Source organism: Branchiostoma lanceolatum, chromosome 10, assembly GCF_035083965.1.
Source record: "Branchiostoma lanceolatum isolate klBraLanc5 chromosome 10, klBraLanc5.hap2, whole genome shotgun sequence".
Lineage (NCBI taxonomy): Eukaryota > Metazoa > Chordata > Leptocardii > Amphioxiformes > Branchiostomatidae > Branchiostoma > Branchiostoma lanceolatum.
Window position 1 is genome coordinate 15,445,873 of NC_089731.1, and position 25,300 is coordinate 15,471,172.

A 25,300-nucleotide genomic window follows, 5' to 3' on the forward strand; every position below is an offset into this window, starting at 1 on the left:
CTACATGATGTCCATTGCAGCTATTTAATTAGATTGAAACAGTTGAAGAAGACTGAGGACCACAATGCATATTAGACAGTTATTTCTTCAAGAATGTCTTCTGAAACCTTAGAAGGATATTCGGTATCACTCTCTTATGAAAAAGGTAAAAATTAAAGTCGAATTGCCAAGCCTTCTGGCAACGGCATGCTACTTTATGAAAATTAAATTGAAGATGCTTTATGTGTAAGTGTCCAAGTTTAGAATACATGCAGTATTGGTTTAAAGGGCCATTTCAACATGGTCATCTGTCAGACCATGTCTACAAAGATGACTCTATAAGTGAATATGACCATGTATTATACATAGGCTGAAATACTAAATAGCAAAATGTCATTTCTTATTTAGCTCTGCTACATTTGTGAAAAGCATGAAACACACAGCAGTACTTTGTTTTTCAATGGATTCTATAGTATTTCTTACATCATCGCATGTCAGTGTCTCAAAAAGAAATATAGGAATAAGTTATACGTGTATAGTCAATGTTGCTGATATGCATTTTTCATATGATGAATTAAAAATGGGATTGTAGGCATGGAGGCAGTTCTATGCCAAAAATATCAGTGTTGTTGTTTTTACTTGAAACTAGGATTTACTAGTGTGGATGGTGAGAAGAAGAAGTGACCACACACGTTAATTACCTTCGCCGAGAGGGATATGTTTTTGGTAGCGTTTGTATGTATGTGTGTATGTGTGTGGACGAACAGTATAACTTGATAAGACCCGGGTGGATTGTCTTGATATTTGGTAGGTGGGTAGGTCTTGATGAGACCTGTAAATGATTAGATTTTGGGCCCCCTAGCGGCTTGCTACGGCACTGCAGTGAAGCTTTCTGTTTTGATGTCTTGTGTTCTGTACATGTCATGGTCTTGGTTTTTGACTGGTAAATAGCTCTTGGGACAGAGAATAAGTGGCGTTTGGGCCCCCTAGCGGCTTTTTTTTTAAACTGCAGGACCAGGTTTTGTTTCAGACTTTGAAAGAGAATAGCTCAAGAAGGGGTGGTCATGATTTCTGGTAAGTAGATAGCTAAAGTGATGCTTTGTAACTGTGTAATTAAACGATAATAATGCAAATCAGATCCTAATTTGCATAGTCAATGAGGAAATTTCTTAAGCGCCCTGCGTTCCATGATGGGACTATTCAAATATGTTAGATAACTGAGGTAGATGATGGATAGAATATTTGCAAATGAAGGCCTACATACATATATGGTCATTATTAACTCAGTGAGTACAAAGCGTATACAAAGTATTCACGGTTACACATCATGAGGATTTAATCTGCATAATTAATGAGAAACTACTGCAATGCTGATAAATGACAGCAATTTCATACTTGTAGCAGTTGTGTGATTGTGAACATATTTGAATATGAATTATGCTAATGAGAACCTCATTTCCATAATGGATTATAAATGCTAGAATAGCCTTCTTCATCCTTGGGACAGCTTCAGTTATTTGGGTGGAGAAGATGATCCCCTGATATGATTTATAATCAATGAGAAACACTAATAGTACGTCAGTCATAAGAAAGGTTAAGATCATTTGGCGAAGGTATGAGGTCGTGGAACTCTTTTTACTTAAGCCCGTCATAGTTCATGGCTCTCCAGCCATTTGCAACTTGCGCCGTACTGACCGTCTGATGGAAATACCACAACCTTTTTGGGACAGCCAGCTGCAGTGCCGTTCTAAATCGCTATCAGACGCCTTGCACTTGTTGGTCGCGTTGCTCTGATTAATTTTATCAGTGTAGATAACCAATGAGGGACAGACTCCATGATGAGATCATTCTCATCAACCAATAGGGGAAAAGTGTATTCTTGTTGCCAATGGCAACCCGGAATTCTCTACTTTGACGAATCACAGAGCAGTATTTTCCCGCGTGCCGTGTGCAGAAGGCTTTTACGTGGCCAAGCGGGAGGTTTGAGCGTCACTTCTTGTCTAGCTATCACCAAGGAAAGACCTCACGGCTTTTGTCGCCGTCAGCACCGACAGCCGACATGTTGGACACGGCAACGAGCTTGGATTCAGCGTCACCGATTATCAAGCGTCTGGCCGCAATGGGAGCTTCGTACCAAACCCGAAAATAATGTTTCCAGGGCCTGAGATCCAAGACGTTCCAACAAAGCCATCTTAGCTTCGAGGACATGCGACGTTTGCTCGTAAAGGTGATTTATTCCTTTGTGTTAGCAAGTTACAGACTGTTTTGATTTCTGGATGTGAACAATGCTTTAACGCTAGAGAAGTCTTGTTCTCAAGTTTACTTGGTTGTCTGATTGTGAATTGAATGTAAGTAAAAACGGTTAGGATTTGAAAATCATGTGATTGTTTTCATGTCTGATTCTAACGCCAATATGCAATGTCGCAGAGAATTATGTCTGGTAGTTTAGCCCTTTGTGCTGGCAAGTTTAAGTTTACTGATAGTTTCAATTTCTGGACCTGAACAATGTTTTAATGCTAGCAAAGTCTTGTTGTTTTTTGGCAGCTTATGCATGTCTGTTTCTTCTTCCGATGTTGCAGAAATGTCTGGACGTGCTATACTCCGGGCGCCACCATCACTGAAGGTGCCATGTGACAGCATCCAGTACATCACGAAACCAAGGATGCGCTACCGTCAGGATATTCAATCGTCTTTTGTTTCGCAGCGCAAAAAGATGTTACTCTGCTTGCTTGCTTGCTTCCTTATGTTACTATGCCTCATCCTAATTGATTATTTCACTTTCTTGCAGTTACAAAAAAGGGAAGCTGACATCTCTCAGCAGCTTCCAGGACCGCATTGATGTCATCAAGCCTAGATCAGCTACACCGATGTTCATGGTGGGACTTATTCTGGGTGAGAGGTGGTCCGACGAGTGCGCCACCTCTACGGTGACGTCCAGGAAGACCGGTGCTCGTGTGTACGGCCCCGCAAGAGGACATGGCAAAGTTAAGTATTTCATGTTTTCATAGAATTGGGCTGGGACGACTGACTGATGTCATTGGCGTGGTAGGAAGTTCATGTTTTGTGATGTTCCATTTATAGCGTTAACTGAACGTACGGTTCCCTCTGTGTACCTGAGGCATTGTCGGCAGGGATGATCACAATCTCTTGGTTGATGGTAGGGTGCTTGACGTGTGTTTTGTTAACATCCTGAGTGATATTGCTGGAAGGGGTCGGGGCATTTTGTGAGTGGTGGCTACTTTTTCACACAGGGCTTCAGCCCGTTTCTGTGGTGAATAGGCTCGGTGTGTGGCTATTTGGTTTCTGTGACTGGGTCGGTGGCTGGGATTATACTCGGGGTGGCTGTGAAGTTCATTGTTTCAGGGACCGGGGACTTTCCTGGTTCTGTTGGCTTATGCCTGGTTGGGTTCTTCTACCATCTGTTGTCCTTTCTGTTTATGTCGTGGTCGGTGGTCGCGGGGACCTAGACCATGACATAATTCGCCTTGTGTCGTATCTTGGAGTCCCGAACTAAGAAAACGGCACAGGGCCATAAAGGAAGGCAGGTGGTTGGAGATCCTAAGTAGTTATGAGCCAACAGAACCAGGGAAATCCCTGATCTCGGGAGCATTGAACTTTGCGGTCTCTTCGAATGTAATCCCGGCCATCGGCATAGCCACAGAGATTGAATTAGTCATATATTCGGGTCTGTTTACCACAGAAACAGGCTGGAGCGCCGTGTGCAGAAGTAGTCGTTGCTCTCGAGATGTCTCGACCCCTCACCAGCAACAAAACTCAGGGTGTCATCAAAATGGACTCAACACCTTGCCATCCGTCAAGAGATCATGATTCTCTCTGCTGATAATGCTTCAGGTAGACAGAGGGGATGGTACATTTCTAGGCTGAACCTAGAACCGAAATGACAATCACGAATCAAGTTAACTTCCTGTCATGCCCCCAGCAGTCTGTAGATGAAATTCTTGTTAAGTGATCTTTTATATATAGTCTTATTTTTGTCTCATCTATTTGCATTTTTATATTTAGTAGATGTTGATATTGCCCATTTATGGTATAGAGGGTTGAGCTTTTGTAGCCTCCTATAAAGTCCTATTGAAATTTCGGTTACTTATATTAAGGCTTAGGCTGACGTTGGAACGCACACCCATACACACAAACTAATGCACACACACACACACACACACGCACACACACACACACACACACACACACACACACACACACACACACATGTGGCGTCGCGGTGGCACAGTGGCAGGGTGTTTGGCCCCAGAACCCAGAGGTACTGAGTTCGAATCCGGGGTTCCCTGATCTGTCCCTTTGACGTTGTGTCCTTAGGAAAGGTACTTAACACGACTTTCCTCACTTCGCTCAGGTGTAAATGAGTACCTAGCTTCGGTTGGGGACGTCCCTCGGATAGGACGTTAAATGGAGGTCCCGTGTTTGAGGAGAGCCACACCTCGAGCACGTTAAAGAACCCACCACACTTATCTTCCCGGTGTGCGTGGTTCAAAACCTACAGTCCTATGGCGCGCAATAACACACAACACAAACACACTAACACATTAACAACTATCTGACAGATGACTTAGCCTTAAGCTGCAAAATAACTTTCTTAAAGACTTCATTATTCCAAAAAGGTTCCAAGCTACCGCTCTACCATGTGCTGACAATATCAACATCTATTACATACATTTTTAGCATAGTAAGCATTTTCTGCTTAGTTAGGATTAGTTATTGGGTCCCAAACTGGCACTAAATGGATGTTCCCTCTCCCCACATCACTAGTATCAAGTGTCACCACAACCAGGGCTTCATGACGAACCTAAAGAAGACAACTCCCGGACCAGTGCCAAGACGTCACCGAGACCATCTTTGAAGACATGCAGTGTTTGTTCTGAAGGTGAGACCGGCCGCTTACGAGTAGTCAGGGACATTTTTTTATTAGTGTTTGGTAGGAGTTATTCTGCAGTTTAATCCTTTAAATTGCAATTGGAGCCTCCTTATCCAACTTTTTTCAGCTGTCATTGTGTTGGGCAATCTACTGCCCTTTGGTAGTACTTGACTGGATGATCTTCCATACACTTGAAATATCAAAGATATCTAAGCTAGGACTAGAACCTAACTACTGTTTCCTCTAGTACTTTCAAGCATCTTTGATTTCGCAGCGTCTTACGTTTCAATCTTGATGTGCACCAAGGAAAATTAGGTGAACGAACCATGTACTCACAAACTTCCTGACATTCGCATCAAATGTCCTAATGCCTTCTACCTTTTTCTCTTTACAACATAGGACTGGAACGGACACGTGAATACTGAGCTGAGGGACAAATGCTGCTTGAAATCACAAACATATGACAAGGTATTGTACTGTATAGTCTGAAAGCAGACTCAGGTTCAGTAATATTTCCATCACAACCCAGATTTTAATTAAAAGACAAGTCTTTTTCAATGAGTGATTTATTCCTTTGTGTTGTTGGCAAGTTTAAGTTAACCAGACTTTTAATTTATGAACCTGAACAATGCTTACTGGACAAGTCTTTAACTTGCTTGTGTGATTGTGAATTGAATGCAGGATGTGAATATCATGTTTTTCTGTCAGCTGATGCATGTCTTTCTTCTGCTGATATCACAGAAATGTCTGGACGTGCTACTCCGGGGCTTGGTATGGGACATGCCAAGCACCACCATCACTGAAGATGCTACGTGACAACATCCAGGACATCACAAAGCCAAACGAATCTACCGGCTTATCTACAAGAGCTGTTGTTCTTTTCTTAAGGTGAGATGTACAGCAATGTCAAGAATTAAACGCGCTTGTAACCTTCAGGATATTCAATTGTCTTCGGTTTCGCAGTGCATTACTCCCTACTTATGAACTCTACTTATAAATCTCGGATATTTCCCAGTTAACAAAATGTTTGCTTGAAAACATCCTGACTTATAATCAAATGTCTTGATACATTGTATTTTTCTTTTCCAACTTAGGACTGGATGAACAGTTTGGGTGTGAGGCAGCTGATACGTACGTGCAAATACCCTGGCCCTGCTGCAGAATTCCAAACTGAAGGGATTGGAGGAATAAATAAGGAGGCTGCGGGATCAGCACCTGTGAGTAGATCCCGTACAACTTACTCCAACCTGAACCAGCTATTTTTGACAAGTTCAGGCCATTGTCACTGACGTTAACTGTCATTGTGTTTGTGGGGGATATCCAATGCCCTTCGGTTGTACTTGACTGGATGATCTTCCATACCGGCTTATATTATAACATCAAAGATATACTAGTAAAAGCTAAGGACTAGAACCTAACTGGCGTTTCCTCGAGTACGTTCAAGTGTCTTTGATTTCGCAGCGTTTTACGTTTTCATTTTAATGTGTTTCATGGGAAATTATGTGAACGAACAAAGTACTCACAAACTTCCTGACATTTTGATCAAAGGTCCTAATGCATTCTATCTTTTTCTCTTTACAACTTAGGACTAGAAGAGACACGTGAATAGAATGAGCTGATGTGATGGACATATGCAGCTTCCACAGATATGAGAAGGTATTGTACTGTATTGATCTGTATTGTGTGAAAGCAGACTCGGGTTAGGTACTAGTCATCACAATCCAGATTCTAATTAAAGGACAAGTCTTTAATTTGTCAATGAATGATTTAAATCCTTTGTGTTGGCAAGTTTACCAGACTGTTGTAATTTCTGAACCTGAACAATGCTTTAGGGGAACATCTTTGTCTCTTTTACATGCTTGTCTGATTGTGAATTGAATGGCAGGATGTGAATATCATGGTTGGACTTTGTCAGCTGATGCATGTCTTTTTTCTGCTGATATCGCAGAAATGTCTGGATGGACGTGTGCTACTCCGATCCGGGGCTGGGTAAGGGAGGTGCCAAGCACCACCATCACCGAAGATGCTATGTGACAACATCCAGTACATCACAAAGCCAGCAAGGAGGTGTCAAGCGAATCTACCGGCTTATCTACAAGAGCTGCTTTTTTTTTCTTAAGGTGAGACTGACAGCAAGGTTGAGAATTGAACACCCTTGTAACCTTCAGGATATGCAATTGTCTTTGGTTTCGCAGGGCAGTATTCTCTACTTATGAACTCTACTTATGAACCACTGACATTTCCAGGTTAACGAAATGTTTGCTTGAAAATGTCCTGACGTATAATCAAATGTATTTTTCTTTTCCAACTTAGGACTGGATGAGCAGTTAAGGTGTGAAGCAATGCACGTGCCCTGGCCCAGCTGCAGAATTCCAAACTGAAGGGATTGGAGGAATAAATAAGGAGACTGCTGGATTAGCACCTGTGAGTAGATCCTGTACAACTTACTCCAACCTGAACCAGCTATTTTTGACAAGTTCAGGCCATTGTCACTGACGTTAACTGTCATTGTGTTTGTGGGGGTTATCCAATGCCCTTCGGTTGTACTTGATCGGATGATTTTCCATACACTTATAACATCAAAGATATACTAGTAAAAGCTAAGGACTAGAAGCTAACTGGCATTTCCTCGAGTACGTTCAAGTGACTTTGATTTCGCAGCGTTTTACGTTTTCATTTTAATGTGTTTCATGGGAAATTAGGTGAACGAACAAAGTACTCACAAACTTCCTCACATTCTGATCAAAGGTCCTAATGCATTCTATCTTTTTTCTCTTTACAACTTAGGACTAGAAGAGACACGCGAATAGAATGAGCTGATGGACATATGCAGCTTCCACAGATATAACAAGGTATTACGGTATTGTACTGTATTGATCTGTATTGTGTGAAAGCAGACTCGGGTTTGGTACTTGTCATCACAATCCAGATTTTAATTAAATGGACAAGTCTTTAATTTGTCAATGAATGATTTATTCCTTTGTGTTGGCAAGTTTACCAGACTGTTGTAATTTCTGAACCTAAACAATGCTTTAGTGGAACATCTTTGTCTCTTTTACTTGCTTGTCTGATTGTGAATTGAATGCAGGATGTGAATATCATGGTTGGACTTTGTCAGCTGATGCATGTCTTTTTTTTTCTGCTGATATCGCAGAAATGTCTGGATGGACGTGTGCTACTCCGATCCGGGGCTGGGTAAGGGAGGTGCCAAGCACCACCATCACCGAAGATGCTATGTGACAACATCCTGTACATCACAAAGCCAGCAAGGAGGTGTCAAGCGAATCTACCGGCTTATCTACAAGAGCTGTTGTTCTTTTCTTAAGGTGAGACTGACAGCAAGGTTGAGAATTGAACCCGCTTGTAACCTTCAGGATATTCAATTGTCTTTGGTTTCGCAGCGCAGTACTTATGAACTCTACTTATGAACCACGGATATTTCCCGGTTAATGAAATGTTTGCTTGAAAATGTCCTAACTTATAATCAAATTATTCTTTTCCAACTTAGGACTGGATGAGCAGTTAAGGTGTGAGGCAGTTTATACGTGCACGTACCCTGGCCCTGCTGCAGAATTCGAAACTGACGGGATTGGAGGCCGGAGAAAGCAAGGAGACTGCTGGATTAGCACCTGTGAGTAGATCCTGTACAACTTAGTCCTACTTGAACCAGACTAACTTTTTTGACAAGTTCAGGCCATGGTCACTGCTGTTAAACAGTTCAACTCTGCTATAGTATCATCACCTTTGATCACTTAAGATCAGGAACCAACAGTTTGACCAATTTAGGTGACATATTTGTGTCACAGGCATTATCTTCTTCTGCATGACTTCTGTCACCTTTTCCAATTCCTGACAGACAATAAGGCAACCTTCTGCCTTTTTCAAAATATTGCAATCAAAAAAAAGACATTAGTCTCCCTCATATTAATTGATTGTAATTTCACTTTCTTGCAGTTACAAGAAGCTGACATCTCTCAGCAGAGTCCAGGATCTTCTTGATGCTATCAAACCCAGATCAACTTCATCGTATGCCATCTCCACGGTGACATCCAGAACGACCGGTGCTCGTGTGTACGCCTTGCCAGAGGACCTGAAATTGTTAAGTGTTTACATCATTGCAGAGTTGGGCTGGGACTGACTTGTCTTGGGGTGATAGGAAGTTACTTATTTTGTGATGTTGCATTTATAGCTTTAACTGAACGTACGATTCCCTTTGTGTACCTGAGGCGTTGTCGGCAGGGATGATCACAATCTCTTGGTTGATGGTAGGGTGCTTGACGTGTGTTTTGTTGAGATCCTGAGTGATATTGCTGGAAGGGGTCGGGGCATTTTGTGAGTGGTGGCTGCTTTTTCACACAGGGTTTCAGCCCGTTTCTGTGGTGTACAGGCTCGGTGTGTGGCTCTTTTGGTTTCTGTGACTGGGTCGGTGGCTGAGATTATACTCGGGGTGGCTGTGAAGTTCATTGTTTCAGAGACCGGGGACTTTCCTGGTTCTGTTAGTTTATGACTGCTTGGGTTCTTCTACTATCTGTTGTCCTTTCTGTTTATGTCGTGGTCGGTGGTTGCGGGGACCTAGACCATTACATAATTCGCCTTGTGTTGTATCTTGGATTCCCGAACTAAGACAACGGCACAGGGCCAGAAAAGAAGGCAGGTGGTTGGAGAGCCTGGGTAGTTATGAGCTAACAGAACCAGGGAAATCCCCGATCTCGGGAGCATTGAACTTTGCGGTTTCTTCGAATGTAATCCCGGCCATCGGCATAGCCACAGAGATTGAATTAGTCATATATTCGGGTCTGTTTACCACAGAAACAGGCTGGAGCGCTGTGTGCAGAAGTAGTCGTTGCTCTCGAGATGTCTCGACCCCTCACCAGCAACAAAACTCAGGGTGTCATCAAAATGGACTCAACACCTTGCCATCCGTCAAGAGATCATGATTCTCTCTGCTGATAATGCTTCAGGTAGACAGAGGGGATGGTACATTTCTAGGCTGAACCTAGAACCGAAATGACAATCACAAATCAAGTTAACTTCCTGTCATGCCCCCAGCAATCTGTAGATGAACTTCTCGTTAATGACAGTTAGGGTCTATGCGGCGTACTGTATTAAAGCACCCGTAGTCAAATGATGTACTGTACTGCAATGGCATCTAGCATTAGATCTAAAACCTTTAAATATAAGATGTTACACATCGATTTGCTTGTTACATTCTTTACAAAAAGGTCTTTTGTTCTCAATTGGCCTTTATAATGCGTGTATTTTGTGTGGCTTTTCTAGTATAAGACTGGCCACCTCAGTTGTACTTGAAAGCAAAATACATTAGCTTTGAGATCAAACGTTTTCTTCATCAGTTGTTTCAGTTGTAGTGCAATTTGTGCCTTTTTCTAACACATTGTACACTTTGCATTCCTCTGTTGTCAACAATTGCAATCAAATAAACAGTTTAAAACCAGGTTTATGGTTTGTTTCACATTTGATTTTGAAAGAAAATGGATAGAATTTCTCCCTTCCCAACCTCCAACTGGCATGGATGGATGTTCCCTCCCCCCCATATCCTCTCTCTGATGTGAAATGGATTTCCCTCTCCCTCCAAGCTGACCTTGAATGTATGGTCCCTCGCTGCTAGCTTCTGTAGTCTGTCCATTCTTTCCCAGATCGCTTAGCCCCTTGTAGAATGGATTGTCTCGCCCTTTCAACACCTTCAACCCCATGTGAAAGAGATGGCCCCTCCCAGACAGACGGCTGTACAGTACAGTTTCTATTTCACATTGTTTCTTCCTCACCACACCACACCCTAACCTTAAATGGATAGTCCTCCCTCCCCACACCCTCATCCGTATGTAAAATGGATGGTCCCTCCCTTTCAAGAACTGATTGGTCCCCTCACTCCCTCCCCTTAAGATGTGCAGCAGTGTTTATTCGTAACATAGCGGTAAAAAATAGAATAACCCCAGAAGAAATATTTGGTATGTGGGTAGGGATTGATTTGACCTCCAAATGATGAGATTTTGGGTCCCCTAGCGACTTTCTAAGGTACTGCAGCGGAGCTTCCTGTTTTGATATCTCGTGTTCTGTACATGCTATGGTCGTGATTCTCGAATGTTAGATTATAAGATAATCTCTTTGGAAGGATATCTTAGTCGTGTAGGTTTGGGTCCTCTAGAACTGCAGGAGCAGGTTTTCTTTCAGAATTTGAATAGCCTGGGTGCCAGACCACCGCGCTCCTGGCGCTAATCCTTCAGCCGGGGAAGCAACTCGCGCCGCCGCACACGGCCCACTAATTATCTCTAGCGCGATAGAAATCTAAGTTCGGCTGCCAAGCGCTCCCGGGTGCCAACTCTATCCCTACTAGTGCTACTACTAGGTCTTCCTCGCCCAAAAGGGGTTATCATCGCATCGCGCGAAAGGTCTGGTATCCAGGCTAGACTTTGAAAGGATATAACTCAAGAAGGGGTGGAAAGAATTTTGGGTGTGTAGATAGCTTGATAGTGTTCTGTGAATGTGAATATCGTTGACTAAAAAATATGCCAATGAGGACTGCATTGGCATGATTGATGATAAAATGCTAGAATGGCCTTCTTTCTTAATAAGATAAGACTAGTCTCTACCAGACTAACCGCGCCGGCTATAGGGAGAACATTTGCCGGGGGACTTTGGCCATGGAGGGTAACATTCGCAGTTGCAATATTGGACCCTCTCTCTGTAGCTGACTCCCTTCATACAATTGACTCTATTTGGCCAATTTCTACTATTTTCCCAGCAACCTGTGGAGGCTGGTAGAGCCTAAGATGACACTTGGGAAAACTTCTGTTATTTGGGCAGAGATGATGATCAAGTAATATGATTTATGCAAATGATCTTATTTTCATAATCATCAGTCATAAAGGATAAAATCATTTGGCGAGGGCATGAGGTCGTGGAGCTGTAGTTGATCAATGCATATGGTTACACAGAAGACTTATCATACTAGTTAGTTGATTTAGATGACGGTCTAAAAGCGCCGCCTTGCAGTTTATATCCGAAACACAGTTTATATTTGTGGCCACGACAACAACAATCACGAACGGGATCACTGAACATTAGTTATTAACAGCAGTCCATTTACAATATCATAACATGCTTGTATTAGTAGTGTTGCTAGTGTTAGCCTCCTTTGCACGCTCTAGCTACTGCCAGCATTTGGATATTGAGGGGTGAAGTGAGTGCTGTCGTTATTGATAAAGTTGCTAGGAGGCGCTTTTGTACCACAACATGACCATTTGAAGCACGAGCGTGGGAAGCAACTTGGTCGTCACGACTAAAAGGTTGGTTAAAGTGATTTTGTAAGATAACCAACAATATATTCTGACCATTAAAGGTAAATATTAAGGCATTGAGCTAAATAGAGTTGTCGCCACTTAATAACATAAACCTTTGCATTAGGGAAACCACTCAAAATGATCTGGGAAAGATGAAATGGGGGAGGGGGACAAAATTTGGATTTTCATTCTCTGCATCATTATTTGAAAACAACATAATAGGTTTCAAAATATTTGTATATTAGCTCCATGAAGAGACTATCGTGCATCATAAATATCAAGCAGATGTATTTTGTTGGTTTGTTTTTGTAGCATCTATTTTGCCATCCAAACATGACAGATGTACAAAATACTGCAGTGGCAGCCTTACATCTGCTTGGAGATTATTATACATAACGTTACATATTATGTTTGTATGAATGTTTCATACTTTCATACAATATAGTTTAAGATATCATACTTTGTAATTGTCTGTTAACATTTTGTGTTAATCATAATGTGCTTGGGCATTGTGACGTCACGCGGCCAGAAGTTACCGAAAATTGTCGACAGATATCGGTTACGGCTGGATTCTGGGCTGATTTTTTGGTGGTACCAATAAATGAAATACTCCTTTTGTGGCTTGTTTCTGTGCTCTTTTTAAACGCCCAAAGTATGAAATAATGATGCAAATGTGGTAATATGGGGAAGTAAATGTCAATTTCACTGAACAGAATTGCTTTCCCCAGAATATTTCATGTTCTATCCCCTGAAATCGCTTAAAGGGCACCTTTAAACTGACTGGCAATACTGGAGTTTTACAGTGACAGTCAATATATCACCTGGCTATATAAACAAACATCTAAATACTTCCTACATTATCCCATTGTTGTTCGTCATGTCCAGGTGATGTGTTATTCCTTTGATCTGCAGAACCTTGTGTTGAATGACACCGCGATGACACCACACTTTACCTTGGTCCATTGCACACCTGTGCGGTGTGACAGGTAGCACACCTGCGGGCACAGACCTCACCTGGAGCACACGGCACACCTGCGGTGAGGTGGGACAAGTTGAGGGTCAACTTTTAGGTCGTACGCACATGCACTAAACCCAGTGGATCAAAACTTCTACAGCTAGCAGTTTAATAACACTCTCTTTCCGCAAGAGACTTTAAGGTTTTTCGAATTTTCCTAGAACTATTCCTAGAGTGGAATTCGTTTTCACCAAGTACAATATGATTGTTTCGCTGGATAGCTTTAAAGAACGCTTGCAGCTAGATGTGCAAAACGTAGGTTTGATAGGATGTTCAATGTAATGTAACCAGCTGCTGCCTCACAGCGTGCCTGCGAAGCTGGTGTGTCACGCTGAAGGGCGGTTATACCGACTGTATAGATACAGACTGCAACCATTGAGCGACTAATTATTTACCAAAGATTCGGCAAATTGTAAAACGAATTTCGTAAGTATAGAATAAATTTTGGACAAATTGCTCAACAAATTTCGTAGAAATAGAATTACTTTTTCTATGTATTGCGTGTTTTGTTGCTTCTTACTTTCATGTGTTGTATAATATTCCAATTAAGAAATAAAGGGTCACAAAAATCCATTTTTGGTCATTGTACTGTGCAAAGGGGGCCTATAGGATTGAAGCTCCCTCCAACTTAACCATTGTTTCCCTCTGTTTTCAGTAGAAAACTGTCAGCAATAATTGAAGAGATTTTATCTTTTCAGTCTGTTTTGGTAGACCTTGACTTGCTGCTATTTTTGCCTGTTCAGGACACTCAGCCCTCTGACTATCATGAAGAACTGGTACCATTAAAATCACGCTCCAAGCTAGCCTCTGCTGCAGGGTTGCTGGCTCGCACAGGCGTTTATTTTCAGGGGGAGCAGTGGCACTGATTCGCAATATTTTATATATCGGGACCAGGTTCTTTTGTTGGAGCAAATAAATTCTGGCACCGGTCAGAAAGCCCGCAACGAAGGGTACTCCTAGGAGGGGGCCAATTAGCCCCTGGCGGCGAGAGATTGTGTAGCACAGACTACTTGAATCATATTTTGAGTCTTTGGTACTGTAGGGAGGGAAGGCTTGGACCCCGTTCACCCGCTGAATCCCAATTTGCAAATCCTGGTACGAACAAGGTCTTAGTGCCCTAATAGCTTTGCCTCCTAGGGTAGGTTATATTGAGGTCTTGTTCAAAACATCGCTAACACGATTCCTGGCATTCCGAGGGTGTCAACTGTAGAAGATTACTTCCCCCACCCGTCAGTAGTGATTGTGTTATGTTGACCCGTAACGGGTGGGTAGTGTTGTGACATGGTGCTGAGATTGACAGGTCGTGAGTTCAGGAGACATACGCGGATAGTCGCGGACAGAAGGTCCTATTTGTTCGCGTGTTTACATGTCGTAAATCTGCCGGGAAGATCGGAATATATCGACACACCTGCAGATATGCCTGAAACGTTAGGCTTTCATGTACATGTTTCAGATGATATCAAGCCTTTTTTAGCATGCGTAGTCCAGTGGTTTAGCGATCTTGCCTGTGGAACTAGAAGCCGCGAGTTCGTTCCTGGCTGTGTCGCTCACCCGGCATGCATGCTATCGGAAAGGGTCGCAGTTCTTTGTTAAGCCGTGGTCCAATGTTCATTCTACTTGTCATAAGGGCTTGGGGAATTTCCCTGTAAATACTGTACATAGCGTCTGTCTTCTCTGTCACGACCAGTGGAAGAATATCTCTTCAGTGAGCTAAACTGGATCGAGATCACTTTCCTTTCCTTTTTCTTGTAACAGAGGACAACGTTAGATAGAACGGAGAACAAGCTTTATTTGTGAAATATCTAAAGTAAAAGAAGTTCTGGTATTCAAAAGTTTTATTACCAATATCATCAGGAACATGTAATTCAGACGTACAAAAATATTATAGGAGGGAGTCAGCCGTAAGAAATCGCAGCCACTGTTACGAAACCTCTGTTTGGAGAATACAAAGTCAAAGATTTATAAAATCTGTTTATTTGTCTATTTTTCTACTTCACTTTGGTTTACAGTTGTTAGATATACACTGAATGTTCTGTCTTTGCTTTCACAACAAAAAGAGCTCCCTTTTGAGATTCGCTGTATTGAACTGTAAACAACTCTTACCCTTCTTTGTACATGAGGCTGTTTTTAAGCCTGCGAAAATGAAGTGAACTGAGTTGTGTCTAGAGTAATTGATTTGTATGAATACAAAAATATTTGTTTTGGGTAATGGTCTCTCGGCAGGTGGCAATGGATGAGATGGGACACCTGCTGACGCACCCCGCTGTGCACCTGAATACACACCTGTGGGGATAACTACATGTTCCACCTGACCTAGCCTTCAACACCTGGTACAGGTAAAAACTTTGTGTATTGTCTCCAAGCAGATGTAAGGGTGAAAATTGTCAGAATTTTGTACTATTTTTGGACATGTTCTTTGGTTTGGAAAACAATTTGTTCAAACGATTGTTTTCGCTATACATCTGCTTGGAGATTAATTGGGCTTTTCATGTAGAGATAATGGCTCTACATGGGGGTTCTCAAGCATCAATCATGGTAATTGTAGACATTAAAAAATTGAAACAAAGATTTCAACTTGAGACCCCCACTGTGCTGGGACAACTAAACAACTAAAACAAAGGAACAGACAACAAAGTATTGCAGGGACAATTTTGCAAATTTCAAGTGACTGATTGGAAAAACAATTTTAATGTGAAAGTTTGTTTTTCAGATATTTGTATCATGAACTAATCTTGCTCGTAACAAAGTGAAACTGAAATCATGTAAAACTTATTGCTCTTTATGTAAAAAGATATACATGAGAAATGTAAAAAGTAATTTTCTGTCCATTCAAAAGCTTTTATTGGTTTGATGATAGCCATAGAATATGTATTCTTTTGTGATATTTTTTCAACAGTTTTTTCCCCTTAAGCAATTGAATGATTCTGACAGCAAAAAGAAAATTCTTCGGCACTGCTGTAAATCCATTTGATATTGCGAAAGTCAATTTTAGTGGTTTGTGGAGAAGTGAGTAGTTCACTGCATTTAGTTTTTTCGGTGGGAACAAACACCACTATCCCAAATGTTACTGATCAAATATTTGCAATGATAAAATTTTAGTGGTCGACTAGTGACAGTTGAAGGAGCTAGAATTAAGTTATCGTTAAGCAGTATTAGGGCAAAAAAATGGAAATTAAAGAAATGCTGAAATCTTTTTGCTATTTCAGCATATTTCCGTAATAACTTCATACTTTGAGCATTTTAAAACCGCGCAAAAAGGTGCTGTGAGATGATTCTCTTAGTTTCGCGAGCCTACAAAAACCCTGGCGATGATTTTCAGTGAGTTCTCACATCACAACTATGTCGTATTCATGCATTATGGACGTCGCTACACATTGTCATGGTGTTGTTTGAACTTATCATGTATGGAAATGACAAAATGAATCAGGCCCTAATATTGCTTGGGTTTCCTTTAAAAAATCAAGAATTACAGTAATACACAAATACATGTGTCTTTTTCCCAGTAAGTTACAGATTAAGAGCTTTTAACACTTGAAGTTGTTTTTGTTCCAGTGAAAATATTTGTTTTTCTCAAGTAGAAGTGCAACAGTGACAGACAATGGAGCAGAGACAGACGCAACAGCTACCCCGCGGTGCACCTGAATACCCACCTGTCCAGACACCTACCTGTGCACACCTACAACACCTGGTACAGGTAAAACCCTTGTGTTTCCTCTCAGCATTTAATCACCAGATTTATTTTCTTTGCAGTCCTTAGACGGTAATTGTAGTAATCATAGACTTGTGGTCGGGGCAATTTTGGAATTGACCCCAATTTTTTTGTCACCTCAATTATGTTCTTTGTGTAGATTATCTTAGCACTCAATTAAGAGAGGAATTCCTCTTTTGTATTTCGTTCTTCGCTGTTATTGTTGGAATTATGGTCTTACAAGTAAAGACTAGCATTTTGTACGTAAGTACTTTAACATCAGGGCTGTCTCAAGGACACAGTAATTGTACAGTTATTATGGAAGATGTTGTAAAGGAATTGCATTCGTCATTTCGGATGGTGACGTAAAGTTGGCGGCCCCGTGTATGAGGGAGCTTCAGGCATTAGCCTCAAGCGTCAAATCTCTGCACGTAAAACTGTATTCCTGGTTAAATGAATAAACAAACAAACAAACAAACAAAAGAACCCAACACACTTATCGAGAAGAGTAGGGGTGACCCGGTGTGCTTGGCCATAAACGCGAGCTGTAGCAAAGCCGTGTTGCACTACCACTAGCTACTTGAAAAAGCATCATGCTTCACCTCAAATGAGGATGCCTTGAAACGAAATGAAAAGAGTTTTAAACATAAGTGCTATAAAATCCCTTTACTTTGGTATTTGGAGTGGTAGATTTGTGTGTTAGAGCTTGTATTCCTCAGACACAGTAATTGAAGTTATTATAGACTTATACGTCCTGTCTATATCACCTCCGCAGTTAATCACAGGATGATACGTCCGCTTAGCTTTCCCTCAGACGGTAATTGCGGAGATTACCGGCGGAGACAATGTCGATTTTGACCCCTGCAATTCCGGCACCGCCCCTTAGGGGTCATCCTAAAGAAACAAACCGCAGAACAATATTTTATCTGTCACTTTGCAATGATGTTTTTCTCCTGCTGTCAATAAAATTGCTGTCGTTTCCTTATTTTGAAAATTGATCGTAATTGGTAGGTTTGCTTGTGTGTCGGCTTTAAAACAGGAAATTTGTTTGTATCCAAACAAATAAACCACAGTTTTCTCTAAGTTGTTTGTGTAAATCAAGAAACGGAAGCAATAACGACAAAACAATTTGGAGTTGAGGTCTAAACAATTGGACAAGTGAAATAACTTTTTAAAACATTTGAATTCTTACATACAAAAAAGCGTCATGCTTTGTCCTCAGTCTGAGGTTCAATTGCTTTACCTTGTTTTTACATGCAAGTGTATATGTTTGGTACTTTATATGCATTCTTAAATAGCATACAAAGAGTTATTAGTTTTAGCAGTTAAACAGAGGAAACAATCCCTTAAAAACTAAGTTTTGACAGTGGTTGTGATCTTCCTTGTTGCAAAAATACAATTCATAATACAATGCTATACTTTCTTCCAACACTAAGATGTTCACGGATCAAATTTTCGACGACCACTGTCGCCTTCTTCAGGATCAATAATGACCAATCACTGCCGAACGTAAACTCGCGAACTAGAGTTCGGAACTAGAGCCATTAGTTAACCTCTATTAACATTAATCTGCCGGGTTACATAAATTTGTCACTTTAGAAAACAGTGGGTTTGAGAGATCTCTTATGCAGCACCTCCAGGTATGCACAGTTAAAGATATACAGGAGATATACTGGGAGACGTTGGGTTGGAGATACGTTTGGACGTATCTTTTCAGGGTGACAGAATTATGTACCTTGGTGGAATTATGTACTAAGTAGATGTTATATTATATAGATGTCATTCAATGCCACTCTTGGGTCTAAGAGAGGACTGTCAAACTTTCCCCAAACCTTTGAAGGTACAACACAAGCACAAGCAAAAAGGATTCAGCCCCTCTTCTACCCTGGATATAGTTGCTGCCATGTTGGACTAGGATTTCAATAATCTCCCTTCTCATATTTTCTCTGAGAAGTTAAGTATTGGCACTCTACTATGACACAGAACTTTGTGTATGGTAAATATGATATATGTTGACAGTCTGAGAAGTTGAAAGTGGCTTTGAATGGCCAAGTAGTGGACATGACATAGGTTCGATTCCTGGCAATTCCTGGCTTGACGTTAAGTCCTCGGAAAAAAGCACATTTTACATGAAAAGACATCTTTAGGCCACACCAATTTAATTTCTTGGTTAACAGATTTTTTATAGCTTTTAGAAGAAAAAAATGAAAACAGAAGGCTGGGGTGAAAACTTGCACCTGACCATGTTCACTCCCTGAAATTGTGTGCACCTAAGTACAAACTTTCCTCTGAGATTCTGTTTTCCTGTTGATTTTCCAATCTAGCATTTTTTTTTAAATTCCGTTAACTCAGAAATTAAAATGGTGTGGCCTTACCTTAACTCTACTATGACACAGTGCTTTGATATATGTTTCTTACCGTCCAAGAAAGCATTCGGCAAATCTGTTATTGTTGAATAACTCTTGAAAGGAATTAAGACTACCCCAGTCGTTATTTCCCCAAAATTACAGCTATATGAGTACATGGAATAGGTAATGATATATGTTTCTTACAGTCCAAGAAAGCATTCGGCAAATCTGTTATTGTTGAATAACTCTTGAAAGGAATTAAGACTCGCCCATTCGTTACCTCCCCAAAATTACAGCTATATGAATGCATGGAATAGGTAATGATATAATGTTTCTTACAGTCTAAGAAAGCTTTCGGCAAGACTGTTGTTGTTGTAGAACTCTTGAAAGGAATTAAGACTACCCTATATATAGTCGTTATTTCCCCAAAATTACAGCTTTGTGAGTACATAATATATGTTTCTTACAGTCTAAGAAAGCATTCGGCAAGACTGTTATTGTTGAAGAACTCTTGAAAGGAATTAAGACTACCCCAGTTGTTATTTCCCCAAAATTACAGCTACATGTATATGAATGCATGGAATAGGTAATAATATATGTTTCTTACAGTCTAAGAAAGTTTTCGGCAAGACTGTTATTGTTGAAGAACTCTTGAAAGGAATTAAGACTACCCTGGTCGTTACCTCCCCAAAATTACAGCTAAGTGGTGGAGTGATTATAGTGTTGAGGAGGGGAGATGACTGAAATGAAGATGAATAGACAATAAATCCCTCCTGCTGCAGGTATTCCCCAGGTAAAACAGGTCTTCCCACAACAATCAGATCAGACAATGGCCCCCCGCTGTTGCACTATGCCTTTATTGTCTTAGCTAAGTACAGGCCTAGGGCAAAGAAGACAGTGCAGGTAGACAGTGGAATACCATGGAGCTAATATACAAAACTTTGTCACAATACAAAGCAATGCTAAACCTTGTGGATTTATAACATAGAATTTGTGGTGAATAATCCTATACACTCAGGTTCCTTGTATATTGTCTCTAGGGCCCCTTACTCTGTCCATGGACGCAAATTTGCTTGTTCGGACGGACAGAAATTTCACCCCATTCGTCCAAAAATCTGAACTGCATGAAATTGGTAAAAGCCTATTTTGGAAAGCTTAAAATGCCAAATTTAGCAACGAAAATCAATAACACGTTATCCCAAACAATGAGTGGGATGGAAAAAAATCAAAGCTGGAGACAGCCCTGTATTGTATACGCGGAAAGAAGGCAACTTATTTTTTCTTTTTCTTTTGAAGGAAAAAAGTGTATCCGTCTCAGAAGCATGTTCTGCTATCACCAGGAAAGCCCCATGGAAACTTTAGGCAACAGTTTTTAAATTAAAGACTTGTGTTGTAACAGTTCTTTCTTTCTTCACTCTATAAGATCACATAACACTTTTTTTTCTAAATAGTTGTTGCAACTCATACTGACTTTCTAATCAAATTAAACTTTACTGGACAAAGAAGAACATAATATTACAGTTTTAGTAAAGGCTAAACCGGTAACCATGATTTGTTAAGATTAGTAGGTTTCTATATCTAGTTATACTTTAGTAAAGGTGTTTAAATCCTTCTACATGACTTTGTGTACTTCTGTCTTCAAAAATGTGTATTGGCATCAAACAGACAAACTAGAACCTTTAATGTTTATAAACCTAATCAAATTAACAAGCCTGTGCATCCCTGTTGTTTTTGTGAAATCTGAAATAATTGGTATTAGATGCATATCTCTAGTATTAATTTATAAGATCCGTATCTCATCTTAGTACTGTTTAATGTATTAATTACAGCTATTAAAAGACTTGCAAAGGCGAGAATTCACATTAGATTTAATGCTCGGCAATTGAAACCATTTGCTTTGCTCGCATTACTTTTCTTTGCTTTGCTTACAAAATGAAGAAGATGATTGGAGAACAATACCAACTTCAGTTTAGTCTACAAGTAGTACAAGAGAAATCCTGTGTCTTACACATTTATTATCGTAGCAGCTTTCCTTCAAAACTGCAGGTGCCATACAATAAGGCCACACCAATTTAATTTCTTGGTTAACGGATTTTTTTTAAATTGTAGCAACAAAAAAATCATGAAAACAGAAGGCTGGGGTGAAAACTTGCACCTGACCCTGTTCACTCCCTGAAATTGTGTGCACCAAAGTACAAACTTTCCTCTGAGATTCTGTTTTCCTGTTGATTTTCCAATCTAGCATTTTTTTTAAAATTCCGTTAACCAAGAAATTACAATGGTGTGGCCTAACAGCTACTAACATAATTTCACCAGGGTACATAATTCTGCCACCCTGAAAAGATACATTCAAACAGATCTCCAATGCAAAGTCCACCAATATGATGCACTCCTGTAGAAAAATGTATATCTAAACTGCGCATACCTGGGGGTGCAATAGAGATCTCTCGAACCCACTGTTTTTCAAAGTGGTGTGTCTATGTACATGTTGTAACACGGCAAACTAATGTTAATTTGAAGTTTGTCTTTCAGCCTCTATTTTTCTAAATTAGGAAGTTTGAAGAAAACAGCTTGTCTGAGAACTAATTAAGGTTTCTGTGGAGCACAGTCGGTTGTTCTTCATTACCTTTTACCCCGGGGGACGTTAGCTTGTGCCACCTGTCGCATAAGACTGATGTGGAGCCCTGTGGTCTAGATGACCCGCAATTAACAGGTGAATTAAGCACTCAGAGATCAAAGAGTTTGGGCTTAAGAAGACAGTGGATTAAGTTTAATTTTCTCTCTAAAAGTATTATGACCATAGTACTTTTAAGTTTTCCAGCCCTATTTAAAACTTCTAGGCTGCATAAGTCTGTAAAAAAAAATTCTGTCCAGTTACCTCTGTAACGAAGTTTTAATAAATAAATAAATAAACAAATAGGGAATTGGGTGCCAAATGGCTACTTCAGTGTGCTAAAGGTTAAGAAAATACAAAGTGAAAGGTTTTTTCTCCTTTTGTGGTGAAAGAAATAAGGACATGTAAGAATAAAGACAGGAATTTTTCTAGCTATTTTGGACCAGGCTTGGTTTTTGCACCACTGTTCAATACACAAGAGAAAAGCCCCAAAATTTTGAATTCTGTTTCTTTGTCAGAAGCTGTTTTCTTACAACAAGCTTCATATCTGTATGCATGATACAGAATGAAAGATTTGTGTACAGTAATTCTTGTTTCTTTCACTGTAACTTTATGTTCACTGTTTTCACGGTCACCTCTGTACCGTGAACTTATCATCACCATGAAAAAACCTGTTGTTATTATCTATGATTCCTTCACACATCCGTTCTGTAAAAACACTTGCCGCCACCGTGAAGTTAAAGTTTAGTGAAAATGTCCATTTTCTTTGCACCGTGAAATTTTGCTAGCGTGAAGATAAAGTAAATTACAGTATTGAAGAGTTTGAAAACACAAGGACATTCCCATTAATTTGTCGTATTCCACACCTTTTAGTGGCAAAGCAAAAAATTATCTCTTTGGGCGACGTGTAAAAATGTTGACAAATCTAAATGAACGCCTGAACTCTGAACATCATACTTTTTGCAGTATAAAACAAAAACAAATCCTAAACCTAAATCATACACAGATTCCATTCTACTCATACCATTAGAAAGGTGGCTATTGTTAAAGATGCCTTAAAGTGATTGAAGGCTCAAAGTAACTTCTACCTGATCAAAGTGCCGCCGCTAAGTAGCAGCTTCCGAATACCTGTTGTCCGAAAGACCTCGGATAATCCATGTCGCATGTTTCGAGTGACGGAACTTCCTGCCTTTTGTGTCTAATCATGTTTGACAGAAATTCAAACCAATGAAAATATAATTAAATCAGCTTTCTACGGATTTAGGCATGTTGACAAAGCTTGTAGAATTACTTTTCTTTCTCCGCGACAGATCTCTGGTAACCCACAATGGGAAATTTTCGCGTCACCGTAATTATGTTTCAGCCTCTAGATTTAAAGATCTGTGCCCACAATTGTGTCCGTTTATGATTGTTAAACAGCTGGTTTTTGGTATCGTGTTGTGATCTTGAAAGGCTTTGCACTTCTAATCCGGGGTGTGGAAAAAAATGCACAGGGAAGCCATGTTTTATGTTTATTCATGTTGAACTCAAAGCCCTTAAGCTGAACAGGATTTCATATTGAAAGATAATCTTTTGTGCTGGAAATTTAATTTGGGCTATTGTTGGGAAGAGACATTGTAATGAGTTAGAATGTAGTCTACAAGTGTTTTTTCAAATACCTTTATTTTTTCTGCAAACATTTGGTATTTGACCTTTCTTTGCTTGGAACACCTACTATTAACCTCCCTTAACATTTAATCTGCCGGGTTACATAAATCCGCCACTTTGAAACACAGTGGGTTTGAGAGATCTCTAGTGCAGCACCCCCAGGTATGCTCAGTTTAGATATATGGGACTGCGTTATACTGAGGGACGTTGGGTTGGAGATCTGTTTGGACGTATCTTTTCAGGGTGGCAGAATTATGTACCCTGGTGGAATTATGTTAGATGTTAGATGGTGTAAAAGCAGTTTCGTATTCAGATATCTGATTTTCGTTGGCCCTACTGTTACCGAAACCTTTACCGATGCTATCTCTTATTCCTTTACCATCTATTCTATTGATAAAAGAGCAGTACAAAGACTTCAATTATATTGTCATGATGAGTTTTTCCCTCAGCATAGATAACACATGACGGATGATGACACTATCAGAGCAGGGAGGAATCTCGTGCATTCTCCTGCAAATTTCACTGATCACCTCAGATAAGTACATCAAGATTTGTCAAAGAAAATTGATAACTTTTTGATAGAGTTCTTGAGGGGATATGAATAATTTATCATTTTTTGAGATAAGGCTATGATGTAGATGAAGCACTTAATGCGTGGCTGGATGAAATCAGAGACTTTTTTTGGTGAAGTGACTTTTTTTTAAAGAATTTGGAATGTACAATCATTTACAGGGTTCTATGTTTTGTTTACCTCAAACCATTACATGCAACTTTGCTCAAATCAGCTGATAAAAATAATGTATTCAAAGCAAGATCTACAAAGAACCTTTCTTTGTTCTTTCTTGCTGCATTTTATCTTCAAAATTTTGTACAATTTTGTAGAACCTCTGGCACATATATGCTGTGAACTTATGACTTATATGTCCTGTGAATTGAGTCTTAGAATGAGTGGCCATTTAAAGCTGTAGCTTTGTGATGTATTGTCTTAAGAAGATACACATATTGTGTCTCTAAGATTTTGTTAACCTTGCTACTCAATCAATATCCTGTGACAAATTCCTGCTTAGCTCTGTTATTTCCTTATCATATAATTTAACAAGACAAAGACTGTGGTTTATCCATCCTTTTTTTGTACTCCTGGCTTGTCATCATCCATCAAGTCTTATCAGGGTTAGGATTTCATATGGTGAGCAGCTTTGGGACAGTCATGATCGCACGATAGATTAGTGGCATCGTGTGGCGCAATCAGTAGGGTGTTTCGCCCACAACCGAGAGGTCCTGGGTTCGAAACCACGGATATGCCCCGACGTTGTGCCCTTGGGAAAGCCACTTTATACGACTTTCCCCACTTCATTCAGGTGTAAATGAGTACCTAGCTTCGGTTAGGGACGTCCCTCGGATAGGACGTTAAATGGAGGTGCCGTGTTTGAGGAAATCCACAGCTCGAGCACGTTAAAGAACCCAACGCACTTATCGAAAGAGTAGGGGTCCTTCCCAGTATGAGTGGTTCAAAACTTACAGTCCTATGGCCGCACATGGGGCAATTGTCGTATTGAGGTCGCCTGAGTTAGCGCCGAATGGCAGCCGCTCCAGATCCTTGCCCCGCCAAGTGTGCGCTCCTTGCAATTCAGCCCCTGGCTGTGAAGAGAGAATAGTTGGCCTACCCAATTACAGTTATACTTGTTTTGTACGGCTATCTGTGGTAAGAATTAATGTCCAGACAGTTGTGCAACTTTGCTCATTTTTGTGCTAAAATTATTGCATTAAAGAAATTCACATTTTGTATTCCTCATCACCTCTTAAGTGCTTATGACACCAAA

General features: G+C 40.4%; 2 long non-coding RNA genes across 4 annotated transcripts in view; both read left to right on the forward strand.

The window, feature by feature from the left end:
- Positions 1 to 2,863: 2,863 nt before the first annotated feature.
- LOC136443404 (uncharacterized) lies at positions 2,864 to 10,322 on the forward strand. 2 transcript variants are annotated; one of them, XR_010757144.1, is made up of 7 exons: positions 2,864 to 4,879; positions 5,270 to 5,338; positions 5,612 to 5,758; positions 5,965 to 6,087; positions 6,457 to 6,526; positions 8,379 to 8,501; positions 8,825 to 10,322. It is a non-coding gene; the product is annotated as an uncharacterized lncRNA (long non-coding RNA). The 2 variants fall into 2 exon arrangements; XR_010757145.1 differs by lacking the exons at positions 8,379 to 8,501; positions 8,825 to 10,322 and adding an exon at positions 6,819 to 6,985 and having other exon boundaries at positions 2,867 to 4,879.
- Positions 10,323 to 12,028: 1,706 nt separating this feature from the next.
- Positions 12,029 to 25,300, forward strand: part of LOC136443545 (uncharacterized) — a 51,382-nt gene continuing 38,110 nt past the window's right edge. Inside the window, exons 1-4 of one of the 2 annotated variants that reach the window (XR_010757169.1) lie at positions 12,029 to 12,174; positions 13,081 to 13,210; positions 15,407 to 15,519; positions 16,762 to 16,877. This is a non-coding gene — a long non-coding RNA (uncharacterized lncRNA). The remainder of the gene's footprint in view (positions 12,175 to 13,080; positions 13,211 to 15,406; positions 15,520 to 16,761; positions 16,878 to 25,300) is intronic. The other variant, XR_010757168.1, reaches the window with a different exon arrangement.